This window comes from Plectropomus leopardus, chromosome 9 (genome assembly GCF_008729295.1).
Source record: "Plectropomus leopardus isolate mb chromosome 9, YSFRI_Pleo_2.0, whole genome shotgun sequence".
In the NCBI taxonomy this organism is placed as follows: domain Eukaryota; kingdom Metazoa; phylum Chordata; class Actinopteri; order Perciformes; family Serranidae; genus Plectropomus; species Plectropomus leopardus.
The window spans coordinates 14,304,901-14,326,929 of record NC_056471.1 but is presented as its reverse complement, the minus strand read 5'-3'; positions in this window follow the sequence as shown (position 1 = coordinate 14,326,929).

Here is a 22,029-nt window from a genome sequence, read left to right as displayed (position 1 = left end):
GAGGTACAAGTACCCTCAAAATTGTACTTAAGTACAGTACTTGAGTAAATGTACTTAGTCACATTCCACTACAGGTTTAGATGAGGTGATACTGAGGTCTGTATGAGGGGGCGCCTGTGTGAATGTTTTCCTGGTTTCCCTCGGTGTGATAGAAACGTCTCCAATTAGAGCCTGAGCTCATGTCACACATCTGCTGATCCCATCCACCCAGCTCCAGGAGTTTCCTACCTATTTATGAGAAAGCCATCCATCCGCCTTCACGCCTCCTAATCCCCCAGCCTCCATTATTCCTGGGAAGTGCACTGTCACCATAGAAATCAAGAGCAAGAAACAGAAAAACAAAACAACTATAATGGGAGGGAAGTGTAGAAGAAGAAAACAGGGAATGAGGCAGGAAACAATTGTGAAAATTCTCCAAAGGTCAAAGCACTGGTAAAAAAAATATATAAATATAAAAAGAGAGAGAGAGCGAGAGAAATGAAGAAAGAGAATAAAGAATCGGCCATGAAAGTGTCAATGTGGAGTTTGTGACGCATTGTCGGTGCGAGGTTTGCCTGCTCAGGCGAATGGGTCTCAGGGGCTCTTTATTTTTGAAGCTTGACTGCAATTTGGATAAGAGAGCCAGAAGGTCCCAGGGAAGGAGCCGCCAGCCCTGACAAGCTGCTGGAGGAGCCCTGTGCGGGGTCACTGAGTGAACCCCATCCTTTCTTAGACAATACTCACATGCACCTTAAACAGTCACGCATGCATTTTGGCGCAGATTTTCAAATGCACGTGCAGGATGGTGCACAGTTACAGTACATATCTGCATCTTGTGCAGAGGCTCATCAGTGTGTCTTCTTTCCACAACTGCTGCCAGCCTCTCTGTGTCTTTCTGTCCTTTTTACTCCACCTCAAAGCAAAGCAAGACACACACTGATAGCCTCATTACTCTGACAAGAAGTGCCTCAAATAATCTGTGGCCATAGAAACAGAAAAAATAAAAATAAAACAAATCAAATCTTGCAAGACAACATCAAATGAGAAACTTTTATCCTGTTCAAGTGCATTCAGACACGTGGATTGTTCTCCACATAGAATACTGGTCTATGCATGTGCTAATTTGTCAGACCGATGCTTGATGTAATGTAATAAGGACAGCGAGTGTGAGCGGGGGAGAGAGAGTCTGACATGTTCCTGTTTTGATCAGGAGATTCCATTATTACTGCAAAGGTTAAGCCTCCAGAAGGCTGGCTGCTGACTGGTTGATGGGATTAGAGAATACATAATTGTTCGCTAGTCACATGTGTCATAAAAAGACACGCCAAACCCCTTTGTAATGAGGATTATGTGTCTTTTCCATGGATTCATTTCTCCGCTGTGTGACATTATTGTGTGCTCGGTGAGCTGTGGGAGCCTGTATCTCTCCCATCCTGACTGTCTTTGTCTGATTGCACACATGGGCCAACTACCTTGACTTTCCACTGTGCACTCTGAGGCTTTTACTGGTCAGCACGGACATGGAGCACCATTGGCCAAAAGCTGTAAAACTAGCACAGGCATGTTTCATTGCACTACAAGGTGTGAACTAATAGAGTCTTAGTGTTTGGCAGCAGAGCAAACTGGAAGTGCACCCTTGGACCTTGACTAACCTCAGCAGATAATTGTCTGTTATTTTGCTTTTACTCGGGAGGAGTCAGAGTGCTTCATGAAGACTACTGTTTAGGTGTTTTATGTGCTGGACTGATGAAGGTCATTGGCGTAGTCATCTTTTAAATGCCTGTGTGAGGCTGTTTATTGTTTAATATGTTAATTGACTTTAAGCGCTCCCACAGGCACAATAAAGTCAAATGAAATAACCACAGTTGAATAAATCCTCCATCATACAAAGACAATAAGAAACAGCAGATTCGTGCTGAGAGATTTCCCTTTTTAAAAAAGGCTGTTTTTGGCAGCACCTTTTAATAAGGTACTCTTTATAAAGGGTTGACTAACTAATTACTTTATTAAATTGTAAATTGATCGTTCAAGATTATATTCTTTATAGATAAGCTATTTCCAAAGACAACTTTTGGGTTGCCAGGTTGTGGAAAGTGCTGTGAAGACACTTGCTCTGTCCTAACTCTTAGTCTACCAAAATCCATGCTGGATGAGGATTTTTTGGATTTTTTCAGTACAAAAAGTGTTCTTAATGACTTATAACTTTTCAGCAGCATTAGTAAATTATTCTACTAACGATTAATAAAGCCATTAATTCCAGCCTTTATAAAGGGCAGGCTACTTTATCAGAAAGCATTACAGTGTTTCTCTTCTTAAACTGTCCAGCAGCTCCAGATGTAGTATCAAGAACAATATAATTGCAACTGTTTGCTGGAGTTTTGACTCTTTAAAGGTGCATTGTGTAAGATATGGCTGAAATTTTAAACAATCCAAGAAATGAACTAAAATGATCAAAAGAATGTGAAGAAGTAACACATTATGTAAAAAACATTATTGTATACATGTATACATGTATTGTATACATGTCTTGTGTTGCAGACATATCTACTTATATGCTAACCAGCTAGCCCTGGCCATCATGTGTTGCAGTACCACTTGTACTTCAAGACGCGACAGTGAGTCACTGTAGTGACCAGTCTGCCCTCAGTCCAACAAGAGAGGACAAAGAAATCTAGTATTGTTTTGAGATACTTGCAATCTCTCCTGACCTTCCTGTATCATAACTGAAGATTCAACAGTCAAACTATTCCAGGTCTAAAAACCACAATTGTGGTGTGGATGGGTCAGCCACTTTAGGTCTGAATACAGCAAAGCTAAGATAGTTAGGCTAAGCTAGCTTGAAGGCTTACTGTTCATCACTCCCTCAAGTCTGTGATGTTAAACTGTTGTCTCAATCCAGATGTTGGTCAAAGCCAAAATATATCCAGAGCTACATAATTAGAGGTCCAAAACCCAAAATCCATTTTTTGGCAGATGCTATTGGCACAGTAAGTAATTGACAACACAAACCATACCGAAAACCATCCCAATTCAATATGTGGTATTGATGTAGCTGTTGTCTCGCTACTGTGGTCTTGCTAAAACTGCCACACTTGATGATTATAAAATAGCTGCATTACTTTGACTGGCTTGCAGAGTTTCATTCAGTTGGTTAAAAGTGCCTTATTCTTGCCCTGCTGTTAGTTAGTTGTGGCTTGGAGGTGGAATGCTGGCCTCCATTAGTTTGGAGCAAGTGGCCAAGCATTACACATTGCTGATTGTTTCTCTGTCATGTCCAAGCATTTTGGAAGAAAATGGAATTGTGCCAGAAAGCAGTTTGGGTCTAACAGGTGAAAATAATTTTGATTTTAACATTAGACACTGTAGAGGATGAGAAAATGAGAGATTTGAGCAGAAAAAGGCACATTAGACAGTCGTAGAGAGAGAGAGATGTGAAGCTTTTAATTAAGTCAGGCAACAGTTATGCAAGCAGAGGTTTACTGGGCCCCTGGGGGCCACTAAGCAACTGTGCTGCTTTAACCTGGGCCCTTCTAAAAGAGTTTTTCTTGACTATTTTCCTCATTTCACTGCTTTCCTACATTTGTTGCAGCTCTGCATGGTCTGTCTCCTTCTGCTCACATATCACATGTGGCACAGGTGATTCTGTGTCTGTATTTGGAACAAAGCGCTGCTGAGTGTAAATGCTAAGTGATCACTGGAGCATGCACTGAAATAAGGTTTGGCTGTGGGGAAAGGAAACATTAAGTCTTGTGCTGCACAGCAAACACCAGAAACTGCATTAAACATTTCAGTCACATTGTAATTTTACAGCCTGTTTTAGTATTGCTCTTGACTCTAATGTAGGAGTGAGGCAATCAGTACGCGTGAGGCTCAGGAATCCAAATCAACTTTGAAGTACACATTCGTGTAATGAGTTTTCTTGCACGCCAGGCAGTTAAATTGTGGGAACTGGTGGACAGAGCGAGTCCATCTAGCTGTCTGAGGTGTTTGCAGGCTGAGGACTGCTCAGACCTGACTGCTGCTGTGTAGACTGCAGATACAGCGGTCATGGAAAATAAAAGTGTATCACTGACCTCTGAACAGTGATGACAGTCAGAACAGTTGGTTCCCTAAACAACATTGTTCCTCACAGTCAGCCAGAAATTGATAAATGATGTAGTGCTTGTTGTAATGTCATTTTGGACTTTTTGTTGAAGTTGATAAGTTCACCTCTCTGGCTTTAGACCAAAAAGTGTTTTTAGGATGGTATTAAAGGTCCAGTGTGTAGGATTTAATGGCATCTAGAGGTGAAGCTGCAGAACTGATACTCCCCCGTGTGCCAAGCAAGCAGGAGAATTATAGCAGCTGATGAAAAAACATGAATGGCCCAATGTAGAGCCAGTGTTTGATTTTTCTGTTCTGGGCTACAACATGGCAAACTCTGTGGAGGAGGACGCAATTCATATGTGGATATAAACAGTTTATCTCTTTATTTTATACTTTGGCATTGTGTAGTATGAATGTCCGAGAAAATAAGAAAATGCATAATAGGTCCCCTTTAAACCACTGGAGGTCAGCAAAAACAAGATATACTGGGGGGAGTTGAGTTACTGTCCAGCATGTGTTTTTATATCAGTTCTTTTCTGTCTTTGATTCTTTTCGTGTTTGGACAGTGTGTGCGTTTTGCGTGAAACAAACAGAAAAAGCTGCGAGTGTGTGCGGTCCTGCTAGTGTACTTCTTCAACACCCTGAAAAGCATAAAATGGCCCTCAGTGGAGCGAGCCTCCACACTGCCTATCACTCCATTACCAGCCGCGCCGCTTGACTCAGGCCAATGTGCAAAACAGCTGTGGAAAAGGCCTCATGCCTTTTCTTTAATAGAGTGTCCCCTTAGAAATGTTTTTCCTACTCTCCCCATTTTTATCAGAAGTATAGAAATACCCACCCACTTCTGTCATGTAAGATTGGTTCCCCTCCAAGTATGACATGATGGAGCTCATCTGGATTGAGTTAGGGTGGGGCACCCTGTGGAGATAGAGTGGATGGGAATGTCATTACTGAATCGATAAAGTCTTGTTAGCAGCTTGGGCTCACGGTGTGCAACAAACAAGTGACTCGTAGGATGCAGTCCCCTTATTCAGAGGGAGCCTCTGTACCATGACAGTGCACCATTTTGCTTTTAGGAAGGGGCTGTTTCCCTCACTACCCCACCCCGCTCCTGTTTCTGGTATGTTACTTGTAAACCACATGCTGCACAAATTTCAGCACCATTAAAGTGCTCTCTGTTGCCATTCAGGCTGTACAGATCATTCTGGCAGGAACAGCAGATTTTGCCTTTTCCAGTATTTTTATATATATTTTTTAAGCTAGATACAGGACGAGAGCGACACAAAATTACTCGAAGCTCTCACATATTTTTTTTTCCCACTTTCTTTCAAAACTACCTCTTCTGACTAAATTGTCCTTGAACATCTACAGTAACTTCATTTCACACAGTACCCACCTCCTCTGTCTGTCTCTGCTCACACACCAAACCTGCTCTTCAGTCTCATTCAACAGAGCCAACAGAAACGGCTCACAGAGCCATGTGCCACAGTCTGTGTGCTAAGCTAATTCAGAGTAACTGGTTGCACATTACAGAAGCAAAATCTCTCATGAGAGTCACTGTGAAATCGTGTCAAGTAATTGGAAGCAACAGAGATCAGTAAACAAAATATTAGTGAGAAGAGGTGATCAAAAGAAGAAAAAATATGTGGTCATAGCACAACAAGCGATGGTCGGATTGAAGTGCATGTTTTCCCTAAATCGTGACAAATATAATCATGTCAGAGTAGCAAAGATTTGGAAACTCTTTACTTGACTTAACTCAATAAAAATTATAGACTTTATGTGTAAAATTACATGCATCTGTTCATTTGAAGGAAAGACAATGACTTACAAGTAAATGTAGCATTATTTTATTGGCAGTATTTGACCTTACTTTATATATTTATCTTTTTTTTGTAGAGATGCAGTTAGGGTCATTCAATCATGGCTGGCCATTCACCTCCATGCAGTGAGTGTGTGATTCATATTTGAAATTTAGGAAAAAGACAGCCCAGTCACCGGCGCAAAATACTGTTGTTGTATGTTTCTACAAACAATAAATATGTATATTTATATACCATCAAGTAATTTAGAATGTAACTTATCAGAAGAGCAAACACTTGAACACACATCAGGGTGATGAGAAGTACCTAAAATGACAGAAACCACCTTTGGGAAAAATTGATTTGATGTGAACTTTGAGTTTGTAGTTTTTGCCCATGTCCTGTACACTCAACATGGAGGGGCTGGGGTTTATGATGTGTACTTCAGCCAGCCACCAGGGGGCAATCGAAATGTTTTGGCCTGACTTTGCGGGAGCTGTCATGTCATCCATCTTTTTTATACAGTCTATGTTCGAGAACAACAAACAATGATAACAGTTGGGGTTTTTTAAGCAGTTTTTTATGCTTGTGGCACCAAAAACTAGCTATTTTAAGCCAACGGGTGTTCTTATCCTAACTCTAACCAAGCCTAAACATAACTGCATAGCAACCAAAGCATTGTTGAAACATGAAGAAATGTAAAGTTTCAACATATTTGCTACCTAATAACACAAATAATATATCCATGGTTTGCTGAAATGCACAATTCCAACAAGTATTCCGATGAATGGGTTGAGAGAAGAAAAAGTTGTGTTTTGCACAAACACATGCAGAATCTTAACGATAATAAAATCATTTGTCATGGCTCTATCAGGGTTATCATCAGGCATCAAATCATGTTGTGTCTTCCCAATAATACTCAACATTGTTTTTATAACATTCATGTCCATGACGCATTGAAATTAATGGATTAGTAAAAGGCAGCGTGTACCTGTATCAGGTGTGCTAAGGCATGTCAAGTGACTCAGTAGGTATTTGTGTAGGCGTTCTTGGTTCACTGGTGTTTGTGGTTCGCTGGTCAGTCTTTTCCTGGTTCAGACCCTGATTGTTTCCTCTTGTCCTTTTTGATGCCGCTTCTGTAAATCCCCTGTTGAATGACATTTGCTTTCTGAATGATATTTCCTCATGTGGGATTTAATTATGAAAATAATTACATTTGAATCTCTCCGACAATGAGAAAATGTCTCCCAATCAACCATAGTACATTTGAATTTGCGCAATAAAAGGTGATTTGTGAGGACACCTCATCCCTCTACCTCTGCGCCTCTTTACCAGGGTGATCTCTCCATTCTCAACCCCCTGGTGGCTATTTATCGCAGATTCAAGTGGTTGTAACCATTTATGCAAGCAGACGTAAAAGCATAGCTGAAATAGCTGACATGTTCCTGAAGTCTTGTTTGATTACGTGAGAAAGGTCCTAATGAGAGACATCAGGCTTGTTTTCCAGTCCTTGTGCATGTCGAACACTCAGCCCAGGACCCATCAGGCCCGGTCTCGCGGCCGGTCTTTGATGCCAGCGCAGAGCAATCAGACTAATTGACCATGGCAACACTGATGAAACATTTCAGGAGAGAAGGAGAAAAACACAGGCTTGGAAAACTGAATCAATATCATTAATCACGGGCAGGAATCTGCTATTAATGGTGTCTGTTTTCTATTAGGGGCCGAACACAGACGTTAGGCGTGCGCAGGGATGAGGATGGGGATTATATGGCCGTTGCTGTGACCCTGGCTGTCCTCGCCACGACCAGACTCAAAAGTTCAGAGCAGAGTGCGCAACAGAGTTCACAGTTGTCTTCCCCCCCAAAAAACAAATGAAACAGCACAGCCGTATCTCTGTTTGTCAGGGTTACAGTGAATGGTAAAACACACACCTGCAGGTGCAACTGCAAAAATGAGGATGTCAGTTAGATAACTTGCATAACAGAGGGGTAATAAGATGCAATTGCCTCGCTATAGTATATGTATCAGGAGGAGGAGGTGTGTGAATGTGTGTGTCTTTATACGCTTTAGACACAGCAGAAATGCTGTCTTTGAAGGGCAGATGATATGAATGTCTGTCAGACTGAAAACAGGTGTAATCATCCTCCTTTGAGCAAGGCTGTCTGGACAGCTGTGAGTGTTGTTCTTCTGTCTTTTTTGTTAACTAGGTCATTCAAAGTTTTGACATTTAGTCATGACACAAAGTTGTACTTCACTTAAACCTACAATAACTAATTTAATGGCCACTTTGGGGCAGCAGGCAAAAGCTGTAAACCGCAGCATTGACTTATTATAACTTTTTAAGTTGATATGGCAACATTAGTCAATTTGCCAGCCTATAGAGCCCCATTATGGACCCAGAAATGTTGAGTACCCCAAAGTTTTATGTTATAAATGCATAGTATGGGTTCCCAACATTAGGAAACTGACAGATGCTAACTTGCATATGTTGGGCAATTTGCAAAATATACCTGTTTTGTAGAAATTTGCATAATAGCATGTATTGACATTATTTCAGCCACTGCTCAGCCAATTTGGACATTATTTGGGTGGTTTGGGTTTTTTAAGGATGCTGAATACATTTCTGATATTTACAAAATTCAAAATTTATGTTATAAACCAGAAATCTGCATATTTTAACTGCATTTGGGCTGATTTTGAATTATTTTTTGTTCAACGTAGACATTTTGGAGGACATTGAATTAACTGGATAGACAGGTAACTTCAAAGTTTAAACAACTAGCGAACTGGAGCAACATTAGCATTCATTTGGAGTTGTGTTTCTAGCTCTGTTCTTGGTCTCCACCAACTTCTGAGGGAAATATCTCGCTCTCACCACAGCCTGATCTCACAGAACAGGCTGTTCTCATGCACTGTTCATATGTATCCTACAAAAACAATGCACCAAAATTCTTATATAACCCACCACATCACGAGCCAGTAATTCATGCATAAAAGACATAATTGGGAAGGCTGTGATCATGTGATTAATGAACTGATGGAAAAAAAACACAGGAATTCCCCCCATGAGAATGATGTTTGAAAACGAATGAGTTTGAATGAACTTTTAATCATTTTAAGGTTGATTGCCATGTTTCATTTTTTAAACTTGACCAAGTAGCTTTAGTTAAGTACGTAGCGTCATTTGTGGGGCAGTATGGTACTACTGTATGAGGACATGTTGCCCAGGAATACGTTAAATTTCCACGACCTGTTAACACTGCATTATGAGGTGGCGGCCTGTAATGTGTTCAAATTAAGTGCTAGCACCACAGAAATGGTGCCAATGGAAAGTCATTGGGATGTTTTCCTGACAACTTATTGAAATTATTTGGTTAAACAATTGTTGCCCATGGACTGATTTTAAATTGTCCTTGGCTTGTCTTTCAAAAAACACCATATGTGGCCTGCCACACAGTTTTGGTCAATCAATCAAATTTACTTTGCATTTTCTCCAGTCACCACATGATGACAAGACTATCACACAGTTGGCAGACATGCACCAAGTAGAAATTATGCAGGCAGAACTAATGCTTTTTTGTCAACAGATGGTAAACAAGCAAACAAATGAAGACAGAAGCATAAAGTCGACATCGAGGGCTGCTGCTTTCATGAGCGGTGGAAAGTTAAAAACGTTTTCAATCGAAGATGAAACTGTTGCCTTTGTCTCATTTGTATGTAATTATTTTTTAATATATATGATGCGAGAAGCAGCTGGCCCCCAGGTATTTTCACATCATCTAATCTGGCCCATATTCAAAACAGTTTGGCTACCCCTGTCATTGGTAGTATAAAGAACGAGAAAGTTCTCAATGGGAGAAGGCCATGGTGAACAGATAGGTCAAACAAATACAGGACTTTAACCAGGGAGACTGCCATTCGTGTCTTGTGTGAAACCAAAAGTCAACAATGGTAATTTTAACCATGATGTGGCAACGTGGTCTGGTAATTTTGCATATATCTGTGACATCAGGTTTGTTCCCCAATTTGTTGCTAATGTTGTCTGTTTCTGTCTGTTGCTTCCTCTGGGAAGGTTGTGAACCAAGTGTTAATCAAAGATTTTCTTTTGTTGAAAACATCGCCCTGCTGCAGCCAGAAATTGTGCTATTACATCGGTGAGAGTGATCCAGAACAGCAAAGTTGCGAAGCAAAAAGAGAGAGAGAGAGCTTAAAAGCAATAATTCAGTGGTTTTGTCACCATGAGCAGCCCATTTCACATACAAGAAGTCATGTGACCCATCAAAAATGTAGATTATAGGAGCTTTAAATAATTTTACTGAATTCACAGTGAGTAACTCTAAATTAAAAACTGCCAGGTCTTGGGTGTGAAGAAAGCAAGACTCGTGAACATGAAAGGTTACTGCCCTGAGCCAGGTAACATGAAAGGCCCTTCACAAGCTGGTTGGGACTTTATGGGAACCCTTCGGACCAGAAAGCCTGCCCGGCCTCCGGCATCACACATGGACTGTGGCGGCTGTCCCATCAGTGGCCGTCCATCCACCACAAAACAGACATTCCTCAAAGACCCTGCTTAAGCAAAGAGAACTATGAGAGAACTACCTCAAGTGGAAAGTTTGTTATGCTAATGAGTTGAGGGACTGCAGAGGGAAGTGTCAAGCATGAAGGGTGTATGGCTGCGCAGGCTAAATAGTTAGGCTGCCGTCCCAGCTCATAGCTTCAGCACTGGTGCACTGAGGCAGTGCATGCCTGTGACTTGCCAGAGGGCGGGAAGAGGGAGTGGGGTACACAGGAGCAGTACGAACCGTACCCCTCCTCCCTCTCGTTCGCTTTCTCTTTCCCTCTTCTCCCTTTGCAACCCCTGACTTTGATGTAGCACTGCTGGTTATGCCATATTTTTCTTGGCCATTGAATCCAAATGGAAAATACAATGTAACAAAGTGCTCGTTGCTGCCCAAGTGCATAGATTTAACTTTTTATGTGACTTTAAAAGATGGAGGAACTATTTGGAGGTGACACTGGCACTCTAATTCCCTCCTAATCCCTAACTCAACACAGAACTCTTTTGCGAATGAGAAGTCTCTTCCACACGCTATTTAACGCTGGAGCTCCCTTTTGTGTGGAGGCAGTGACATCATCAACTACAAGACGCGTCCATTATCAGCCACCTGATGACATGTGAGCATGTTGAATGTGTTGTCATGGAGACGGAAACACTGCTGTATATACAGCGCATATCTCTGTCTACAGTGTGATTTCAAATTGGATTTTGCACAAGTGTATGTATATTCTACATCAGATAGCTTGTCCCCAATGCTACAACTGATGACAAAAATCTGCTGAAGATTAGCTGCAGAAAAACAACAGTAGTACCATTCTTATTAGCCTGAATTCAGTCCAAGTCAGGCAAACAACAGTTGCTCATAATATTAACCTTACATGACTATCCAAGAGAAACAAGTATCTACTTGTTCGATGACTGTTTCCCATCAATGAATCACACACACATTAACAAAGTATTTGTGTTTGCAGTCATTTGACAGTGATTACTTATGTTGTCAAATTTATAATAGTCTGTGGAATGGCATGCCACAGTAGGTGTTGGGGTCATTGTAGGTGTAGTCTGCAGAAATGATTGTGTCTGTGTGCACTGGGAGCACTGAGATTTACATTCACACTGAGGACCAAAGGACCCCGAATGAGGTTCTGTTTGGGCCCATGAGAATCTATTTCCAGGCAGCTGTCGGTCTGGCTGGTGGCTCCTGACAGCAGTGGGACTGTAATTCTGGATCCAACGCAGGGGAGACAAAGTCAGATGCCAGGATTTACGTGACACTGCCAATGGAAAGATAGAGCGTTTAAAATACATCAGTGGAAAGATCTACAATGAAACCAGCTTTCCCAAGCTGATAAAAGAGGCTGTTGACAAAGAAAAGCTCTTTGCTTGTACCGACAAATATTAATATAGCATCACAATTTACCTAGCAAACCATTTTGCCTTAAAGTCTGGGTAAAGTAAAAATAAATATGTGTTGTAAGATTGTCACATCACAGAACAATGTGTCACTAACTGTCCAGCCAAATTTGAGTGATTAAAAAAATCAGTAGTAAATACAATTAGGTTTCAAAATTGTGACAAAAATAAGCAGTAGGCCTTCTGTCTGCTCTGAGACACTGGGGATGCGTCCGCTGAAGACGGTGATGAAGAGTGAGATGCCGTAAAGTGACTGCCGCTCGTTCAGCAGCTAACGTAGAGCCCAAAGCACACAGCAGTGAGTAGCGACTACCGGGCCGTGTGGCTGATTCAGGCTGATAAGACAAATATGATGATGGTGGATTTTCTGCTTGTGTTTGTAATATTGTGGCATTTAACAGACTTGTTTATTCATGTATTTATTAGCCTGAGAGAGCTGATAGGGCTTGTTGATCTTGGCAAACTTGCGAGGTGTGAATGAAACAACACTGAAGCTATGCGCTCTAATGTTGCAACATAGTTTTTATATAGTGACAAAAGGGTTACGTTAAGGATAGCTTCAGTTTGTCATTGAGCCATAATTTCAGGCCCGCCCAAAAAATCCTGGATACAGAAACTGTGAAAAACAGTTTAATTGTCAAACTCCACAGTTTGGTACTATAGAGTTTACAACAGGGTCCCTCACCATTTTTCAGGAAAAGGACATCTTAGCTGAGGGAGAGACGGAGCATGGATCCTTTCCTACATATATTGTATAAACATGAGTTGCATATTATACTAGGGTTACAATGACATGTAGGGTGACCTAAACTGCCATATATAAGCATACTTTTTAAGGTGCATATAAGCCAAGCTATTAAAATAACAATTATTGATATATTAATACATTTATACATCATTTTTGAATGCTAAACACACATATGGAATGCACATTTATTGAACATAGGTTAGCTCACATGACTGTAGGGGGATTCATGGGCAACAGTTAGCCCATCAAGAATGTTGTGTGCTGTAAATGTATTTATTTATTTTTGATTAATAGATCAATTAATCTTTGCAATGATATTTTGGACTCAGGTTAATGTGTATTTTCAAACATATTTTTTAAAAATTCAGACCCCCAGTAGAAGACCCATAGTTTACAGTCCTTTCACATGTTTTCAACATGTACTTTTTAACATGCATAATGTGTTAATTAAGAAATCATTTATTTTACTCTAAATTCTTTATACAAAATTCCAGTGTGTCAGTCCACTACTTTAACCAGACTGAAATATCTCAGCAGCAACTGTATGGATCGCCATAATATTTTATTCTCAGCTGTGCTTTGGTTGTGCTACATAATTAAGTACTAATGTTAACCTGCTAAACAGAATTTTGGAATGACACTGTAACCATATTGTCATGTTGACATTTAGCTCAAAGCCTCTCTGTCCTAGTGTCGCTAGCAGGTCTCTACGGTCTGTTGAACTTCACCACCTCATTCTTTATGCGATAAAACCTGAATCCACAGTGACAAGGTGCAAAATCAACTTTTTTGTCAACTAGTTACATGGATAGTGAATGTTCAGATTCTTCCAGCCACTTAATAGATTCCCATTGTTTTTGTTTTGGCTTGTGAGTGAAGTAAATCTACCACCCACTTGCATATTTTACCAGCATTTGGCTTGTGATTTTGTACCCTGCTAACTGAATTCACTCTTTGTTTCCAGGGGAAAAAAGTCCCAAAATTCAGAAATGGCACAAAATGGAACAATAAGTTGCTGTTTGTAATGGCAACCGACAGGTTTTTTTCTGGTATTCATTTCTATCATCACAACTGATTACACAGTGTGAAGCCTTGGGCATGATGCACAGTTGTACAAATTGGGAGGAAATTTCTTTTCAGTATGAGTAACAACTTGCAAGACACATGGTTTATGCATTATTTTCTAATTTTATAAGCAATGTCAGCTAATGAAGTGTTCCTGCTGACACAGGCAGTGAATTGAAGGGATTTGTTCGACTGCGTGTCTGTCTGTCTGCACTTCAAAGGCATGTATGTATCAGATACAGCGACTGGTCCAGGTTTCTTGGGGGTGCAGACAAGGTCAACAACATGTGCTATGACTACCAACCAGTCCCCTGCGGCTCCAGACTGTGTCTGTTACATTCCTTGCAAAACAGAACAAAACATGGTCACCCAGTTTGTTTTGGTAACCCGGAGCATGAAAACACATTAGTGTCTACAACAGGGGGCTTTAAATGCAAAGGTTGAGTTTCTTTAATGTGGTTTACAGCTCTGTGCCACCTTTGGCTGCCTTGTCTCACAGTGCTGGGGGCGCTGGCTGCTATACTAACTCAAAAAGCCCCTTTCCACCCTCATACACTTTCTATTTGGTCCTTTTACCTGGATCTTTCTTTGTCAGCGCACCCCTACATTTATTCTTCTTCTTTATCTGTCTCACCTATGCTTTGTTTACTCTCCTGTCTGCTTGTCGCTCTCATTACTCCTCATCTTTTTCCTCATCTCCTCCCACATTCATCTCTCTCTGTTCTATTTATTCCACTCTCTCAGTCTGCCTCTCTGCCCCTGTGTCTTAGGTCAGAGCATGGAAACAGATTCCCTTAAGTACCTGCTCTGGAATCTCCTCTGCGATGATAACTCCAGACCCTTTCCATGCAGAACTGGGAAAACAGTCAACCCAAACTCACATTTTCAGACGGAGAGAGAAAAAACAAGCCATTAAAGTGTTTTTGCAACCTTTGAAATGTAAATTATTGTCACTGATGGGGTCACCTCTTCACTCTAGGCATTCGTCAGAATATTTATGAGCATGTAATCTTGGAAAGCATACATTTGTGTATGGTTCAAATGAGGTGCTCGTAAATTACCGTAAGCTACCATAGCAGGAGACAGATGAGCTGTTGTCACCCAGATTTTCTTTATGCCACATTACTGCTCTGTCAGAGCTCAGTTCTTTATGTGATCTGGCTCTGATTGAACGCCGCACATCTGGTAACAGAGGACTGGTGTACTCATGGGCGGGCGGTGGGAGGTGACCGCCCCCCTTGGTGCATGTTCAAAAAAAAAAAAAAGGCTGCAAAAGTGCCCTGTTGGATGCCTCTATGGTAGATAAAACATAAAGTGCCCTCTAGGAGTGTGATTATTGCCCACGCCTCCCAAATAGATAAAAAGCGATACAGTGCCATATAAACCTTGCACAGCAGCTGCATTCGTGTAATATCACCTGATCATCGAAGAAGAATCGCAAGATCATGGTAGCACACAAAAATTCAGCTTGTTAGGCTTGAAGTAACCTATTGCATTTGTTCGTATTTATGATTCTGGCTTCAATTGATCGGATTGGTTGTAGTTAGCCCGTGGTAGACGGCAATAAAAAGATAGTTCATCCAATCACCTGCCAAGTTTGTTTGTTTGTTTTTTAAAGTCCTGCCTTTTGACGCCTTCTCAGATGGTTGTGGGCAACAATCCATTTGGTGTGTTTGGTTGAACGAATACTTTCAAAAAAACATTTGCATATTATTGTAATTATCCACTGCATGTTACTTTGAATTGATGAGTAAAGCTTTGTTTTTCTGGCATGCCCCCATATTGACCAAAAAATCCGAAAAAGGAGAACATTCTGCATGAATTGAAGCCACTGGAGGTCATGTTTAACAACAGCAAAACTTAGATTGTTTGCAATTATTCCTAAACTCGTGGGTTTTTGCTAAAATGTTAAAATTTAAAACACTTCACAATGTTTTAGCAAAAATGCATGTGTTTGAGAAGTGTTGAGCATACGACTGGAAAAATAAGACTGCTTACTTTTTTGATTCTCCATTCACTATGAAGGCATGTGAGCAAAATAAAGTTTTCTTCATGAATTCAAGGCAAAGAATAGAGAGTACTTGTTATACAAATGATCATTTTGCAGAAGAGGGGTTTTTTTTTTAATATAGGCTGCCCAACATAGAAAACTTTCTATGTGCTGTTGCTCCAACAAATGCAACCAGAGGTCGTTTTTTCCCCTGTCCGTGTTACTAAGAGAGCCTGTGTCCACCACTGTAACAGAGTGATGACACTGGAGTTAACCCCTGACCTCTCACCAACTAGGGTCATGTCCTCAGGGGAGTTTGAACTCTGCAACATGACAAGTAAGGGACGGCCGTTAAGGAAAGGGAAAGTAGAAAATAAGATTTGTTGATTATTGCCACCTGGATTTTTCATTATTGCCTTTCATACAGTAGGCAATAAGTCTTAAAAGTTTATGTATGCTTAAATAGTTCCACATCATTAATCCTGAGAGCGACTGACTGATATATTGCTGCCATTCTGTGTGTGTATATAGGCACAGATATGTGCTTTCATGAGGATGAGAGACTGACACTCATGGAGGAAGAAGACTGATTTGGCCCCACGTGAAGATGGCGGTTGCGTCAGTAGGACTGGATCATCAGAACCCAATGAGGCCTTCCACCGTCTAACTCTGGCTATTCCCTGCTGCGCCATCAGTGAGTAATCTGTTTTCTGAGGCAGTATGGGAAAAAAGGATTCACATATTCATGTTCAGATTATTGCTGTTCTCACTTGACAGAGTTTGATAAAAGAAATTCATATCCTGCACCCAAGGCACTCATCACTAGATTCCTCCTTGTGTGTGGTACTGTGTTTGTTGTGACTGTGTCTGTGTTTCATGGAAAGATAAGCGTCCTTGGGGAGACACTGGAGGCTGGCGCACAATACAAGGCAAACAGCATCTAAACCTGTGGGATGATAGACTTTCCAGCTGCCCCCTGTGTTCAGTTGCTGCACTCTTTTCTTTCCCCCAGCCTCTGTTTGTATCTCACCAATGGCACTTAACGACTGCTTCCTTTTCCACTCAGCCCAAATAAAACATATTGATACAACCAATCGTATTTATGGAAAAAGTCAGCCGAGGGTGATGAAAGTGAGTCAAAGTGAAAGGATCACCCTTTGTTCTCATTATCTCTGAGGAGAAAGGAGTCATATCCAAATCAGATTTTCCATGAGGTATTTTCAGTGGCAAAGAGGAGGTTAAGTTTAGACAGAGCTCAGGCAGTGTTTTAGCTTTCATACAGGCCCTTGAAAGCCACAAAGCTGCTACAACTGCCCTTTGATGTTCCACTCCAGATATTATCTTGTAGTTAGACACAATGTATTATTTATTACTTGGCAAAATGCAATTAATCTGTTTTGATGAGAAGCGCAGAGATCAAGAACAATGATCGCGTTTTAAGTTCAGATCCTGTCGGCATCAAGGCAATGAAAAGAGCAGGTTTTCAAGGCAGCATGTGACAAAGAAATCACCCCTGAGTTTTTGACACGCAATGCCTTTATTAAAACTCATGTAGCCCTCCTCCGTGGCGTGGCCATTGAAATTTCCATGATTGTTGAAGACACACAGGTCTCCACCCTTGAGCGGATTTATTTTCACACATGCTGGGTGAGGTGTCTGCAATTCCTCCCCGCCCTGTCATTGTTTGTTCTGCTGTTAAGTGTGAATATGAGCAGAGGCCAGGCAGAAGTATAGCCTTGTTTAAGGGCTTCTCTTGCTCTGCTGAGTGCCGTTTGCTGATGTCACACTAGCCCAACAGCTTTCCAGACGTCTGAGGTCCGCTGTGTTCATCAGCGGGGTGAGAAGCAGACCTTGAGGCTCTGCAGTTGTCCTCAGAGTCAGAACATTTGGCTGTATGACGTAAAAAAAAAAAAAAAAATGCAGAAAAGGCATGCATTATTTCCCCTCATTCTAACATGACTTATTCATACATGCATAATGCACCAGAACAAGGTTCCAGACAGTTCTCAGCGCAATGCATTGGTGTTAATAGGTTAATAGTAGAATGCATTAAGTCTTTTTCTGTGTTGTGTTCAGCTAAATTGCAAAGGACGTGTGTGACCATGTTCTGTGAAGTCATAGCTGTGTTTTCTTGTACTGGTCTGTCTCTCTAATTACTCCTGCGCTCATGTCTGATTTTTGCACACATACCTTTTGTCTAAATGTGGGCAACTCAGAACAGCGACTCTTTGATCACCTGGACGCACACCAATGACAATATGTTGAGATGAATGCAGACTTTCCAATATGTGCTCCATATTGACTTCAAACGGATGCACGTGTGATGAATTCCCTGTCCAGACGCTGAAGCATGCAGGGAATGAAATGGAAATCAAACTTAACACGGCATCATCTTGCGCCGTTGCAAAAAAACAGAGGCAAATATACAGTCATGAAAACAAATAATAGCTCCATTCCTCTTCCACATGAACCCTGTTGCTCCCATACACTCCTCCCAAATGAATCCCCCCCAAAGTGCTTAGCATCATCAGCATTCCCTGAACCAGCCGTGACTGCAGAGCACAACTGCATGACACGAGAGTCTCAGGGGTCAAATGAAATGCACACTCTAAGTGCCACTTCATCCTCAAGGCATAACAGTGAGCAGCAGCTCAAGAGCAAACTCAAATAACACCGCATTGTGTCAGCCCATTGTGCTCCTCTCAACAGTTAATGGTGGTACACTGTGAATCCTTTTCGCACTTTTCTGCAGGCACGCATGACTTCTCCTCAAACAGGCTCTCCTCAAGCCCCTACTGTCTCTTTATGTAGACTACCACCAGGGCGGCATGGAATGCACCTCCACCACGCTCCGCTCACACACACCTCTGAGGCCAGGAGTCTGCCTCAACCTGCTGATATGGGCTGTTTGTGTTTTACTTTTACACGGGGGTAAATGTTTTGATTAAAAGGCCGTTACTATTTTGCTAGTCACAATGGCTTTGTAGTGGAGGGGGTTTGCTGCCGTGCTGATGGATGGATGGCCGCTCCCTGCCTCCAGTGAGCGGTTGAATGAGAGAGGAGCTGTCATCGCCCAGCTGCCGACACTGTTGCCTGAAGAGAGAGGGGAAGACAGAAGGGGGGCGGGGGGTCAGAGAGACCAGGAATTGGATGGAGAGCCAGCGACAGACGACGTGTTGAAGTGGGAGAAGATGTCAGGGAGAGGAGCAGGCCTTTTGAGAATGAGAGGAGAGAACATGTGTGATGGAATAGAGGAGGTCAGCACTGGGTGCAGCTCACCTCACGCCCCTATCCCAGAAGGCACTGCAGAGAGGGAGTCTGCATTACGTAAAGGCGGAGGAGCAGGTGGTGCTACGACGCCTGTGATCAACAGTCCTGCTGGGCTGTTAGAGTCCACAGTTAAATGCTCCAGTGACTCTGGGGTCCCATGACATGATGAAAAGTTTCACCGCAACCAGTAATGGGGAGACTATTACACCGGTTGTTACGCATTGTGTGGGATAGCCACGTCAGAGGATGACGCCATGTCGTAAATTTCCAGAACAAAAGGAAGCAGCATATCTCTGAAGGGACAGAAGTGGAATTATTGTGTGATATTAACGATGAGAGTTTCACACTCATAAACAGAGATCAGTGCTGATAGTGACATCAGCCATGTTTGTCTTTGTCTTAATATCAGTTTAATGCCCAGCTGTTTTTTTCTTGTCTTATAAGACAACAATGAGCAATAAAAACACAAGTCTATGTTTACACAAGCTAATTACCAGTCTAATTGGACACCATGATTTTCACACAAACTCACATTCAGCCTCTGTTTGCTTTGATGCCGATTTCAAAACTTAAAAAGTGGGATGAGCAATGCCAATTAGATTATGTTAAACTAACATTTGACTGTTGCCATATTTGTCTTGAAATTTGAGATTCTCTAAAAGTACATGATTTAAAGTGTGTTGTAAACTGCTTGGATGATGTCTGCAGCAGCAAGGAAGCAAGTTATTGGTGTCACAGTGCCTCCCATTGGTGACTTTTGCAAAGTGCATCGAGGTTGTTTCACACCAAAATGTGTTAGTGTTCATTTAAACTAACACAGGCATAAATAAACTGGGTCATTATATGGCAAACTGAGTTGCTTGGTATTTCCTATTAGTGAACACAGGGGGTAAACTGATGCTTAGTGAGCCACTTTATAATCCTTACCAAATTCTTTTAACTCACTGTTGGGAGTCTGCAACAGCAGCTATCCAGCTCTCCAACAACACCAAGTTACCTACTGTATCTTCAATACCAACTAGGGATGGTCCAAATGACCAATTTCAATGACGTTTGCCCGGAAGTTTAAACTTAGACTTGTCAACTCTTCTAAAAGTAAAAAAAAAAAAAAACACTCAACAAAGGGTCAAAATTGAGCACATTTTTTGTCTAAAATATTGCATATGTAAGACCCATTGGAAATTATTAATCACATTTTTCAATAACCACTTTACACTGTGTTTTATGAGTAAATCATTAAATAAACATTTGAAAAATGACATTTCTTTTAAAATAAATCTTTAGGAGGTGTGCCTAAAGTTACATAATTTTCATTGGGTGAACACAGTTGCATAGCAAACAGCCTGTTATGTAGGAAAAAAGACATCATTATTCATTTGTAATTTAAATGTTTATAGATATAATAATAATAATTTTAATAATAAGTTTGATCAACTAGTGTTTCTGGTGCTTAGTAGCAATGGTATCAACTTTTATATAAATCTTGACGTCAGAGAAGCTCTCGGTACAACAACATGTGAGTATGGACACAGTTATACCAGCAGCTTTGACAGAACCATGATTTAGTCTTATATAGTGTGTAACATACTACACTATAACATTGTAACCTGTTTAATACTTGAATCTGAACATGTACAAGGCCTTCATCTGAGAGTATCTTAACCCTCAGACATCCTGGAGCCTCTTCACATGCCTGCATGTGGACACTGAAGGACACTCAGGCCTTTCTAAATACTAAACCACGACCATGGATAAAAAAGTACTTTTATGCCTATTGTTATACATAATGAAATTCACATGATTTCATAGGATTTTTTTATGACAGACCTGCACTATGCTGCAATATACTCAGCTGTTATTATAATATATCCAAGCTGATGCCAGACATCAGTATGATGTCAGAAAGATGCTGGACTCTTATGGCAGACAGACGCTGGATTTAGGTTTAAATGAAAATTGAGTTGATGATATTTTATTGTAATTCCACATTGTAGGGATGTTAACATTACGGCATTGTTAGATTTTGGTCTGTATACCTTACAACTCAATGTCATCATTCTGTGTCAAGATGACATTTGCATGAGAAGTTTGGAAGATGCTGCATTTTGGTCACCCAACAATACAACGTAAAATCAGTCAGATATCAACATCATCTGTCATCAGTATTCTACGTCAAATTGACCTTGGCGTCAGATGTTCTGACACTGAAATTTGGCCACCCAACGTAACAGCCTAATTTCAGCCAAATATCAAAATCAAACAATGTTGGTGGCCTAAGATCTCAGAAAGTCATTACAAATATCATTGAAAAATGTGTCAGAAAAAAGAGGTCACAGTGTGTGCATTTTTTCCTGTGAAGCCCAGAATCATATATAAATAATAATAATAATAATAATAATAATAATAATAATAATAATAATAATAATAATAAATAATAATAATAATAATACATTGGATTTATATAGCACCTTTCAAGGACTTAAGGTCACTTTACAAAAAAAAGGGTCGGGGTGGCTCCCTAAATTGACACTCAGTCATCAAAACTTTGGGAACCCCTTATCTAAGAGTCTCTGTTTCAAAATGCTCTAAAATGGTCGGTTTAGCTATTAAGTTTCTAAAAATGTATCCTTGGGGTAATTTCCCCCAGACGCCAAACAGCAACCTCCGAGGCTGAAAAATGAAACCAAAGAGCCAAAAGCTGCAGAAATAAACATGTTTACAACCCTTTAATACCAATACTATGACTACATATATATATATATATATATATATATATATATTCACATATTCTTGCTAATAAAAACATATTAAACAATCTTTTGTTGTTTAGAACACATTTCTCACCCTGCTTGCATTGCTGTTACACTATTCCTGTTATTTTCTGTCTTTACTGGAACACATTTATTCCCATATTATATACAACATGTTGAATTTGTTTGCAAGCACCCATTTGCACTTTTCTTTTCTTTTTTTAAATGCATATTTGATGCATCTTGTTTCTGTTTGTTTCTGTAATGCACAAAATGACCCCCCAGTGTCATTAAAGGTTAATTTAATCAAGTCAAATCTAAAAATTGAGCTGTTAAAGTGTGTAAACTGGGGAATGCAGGGATGA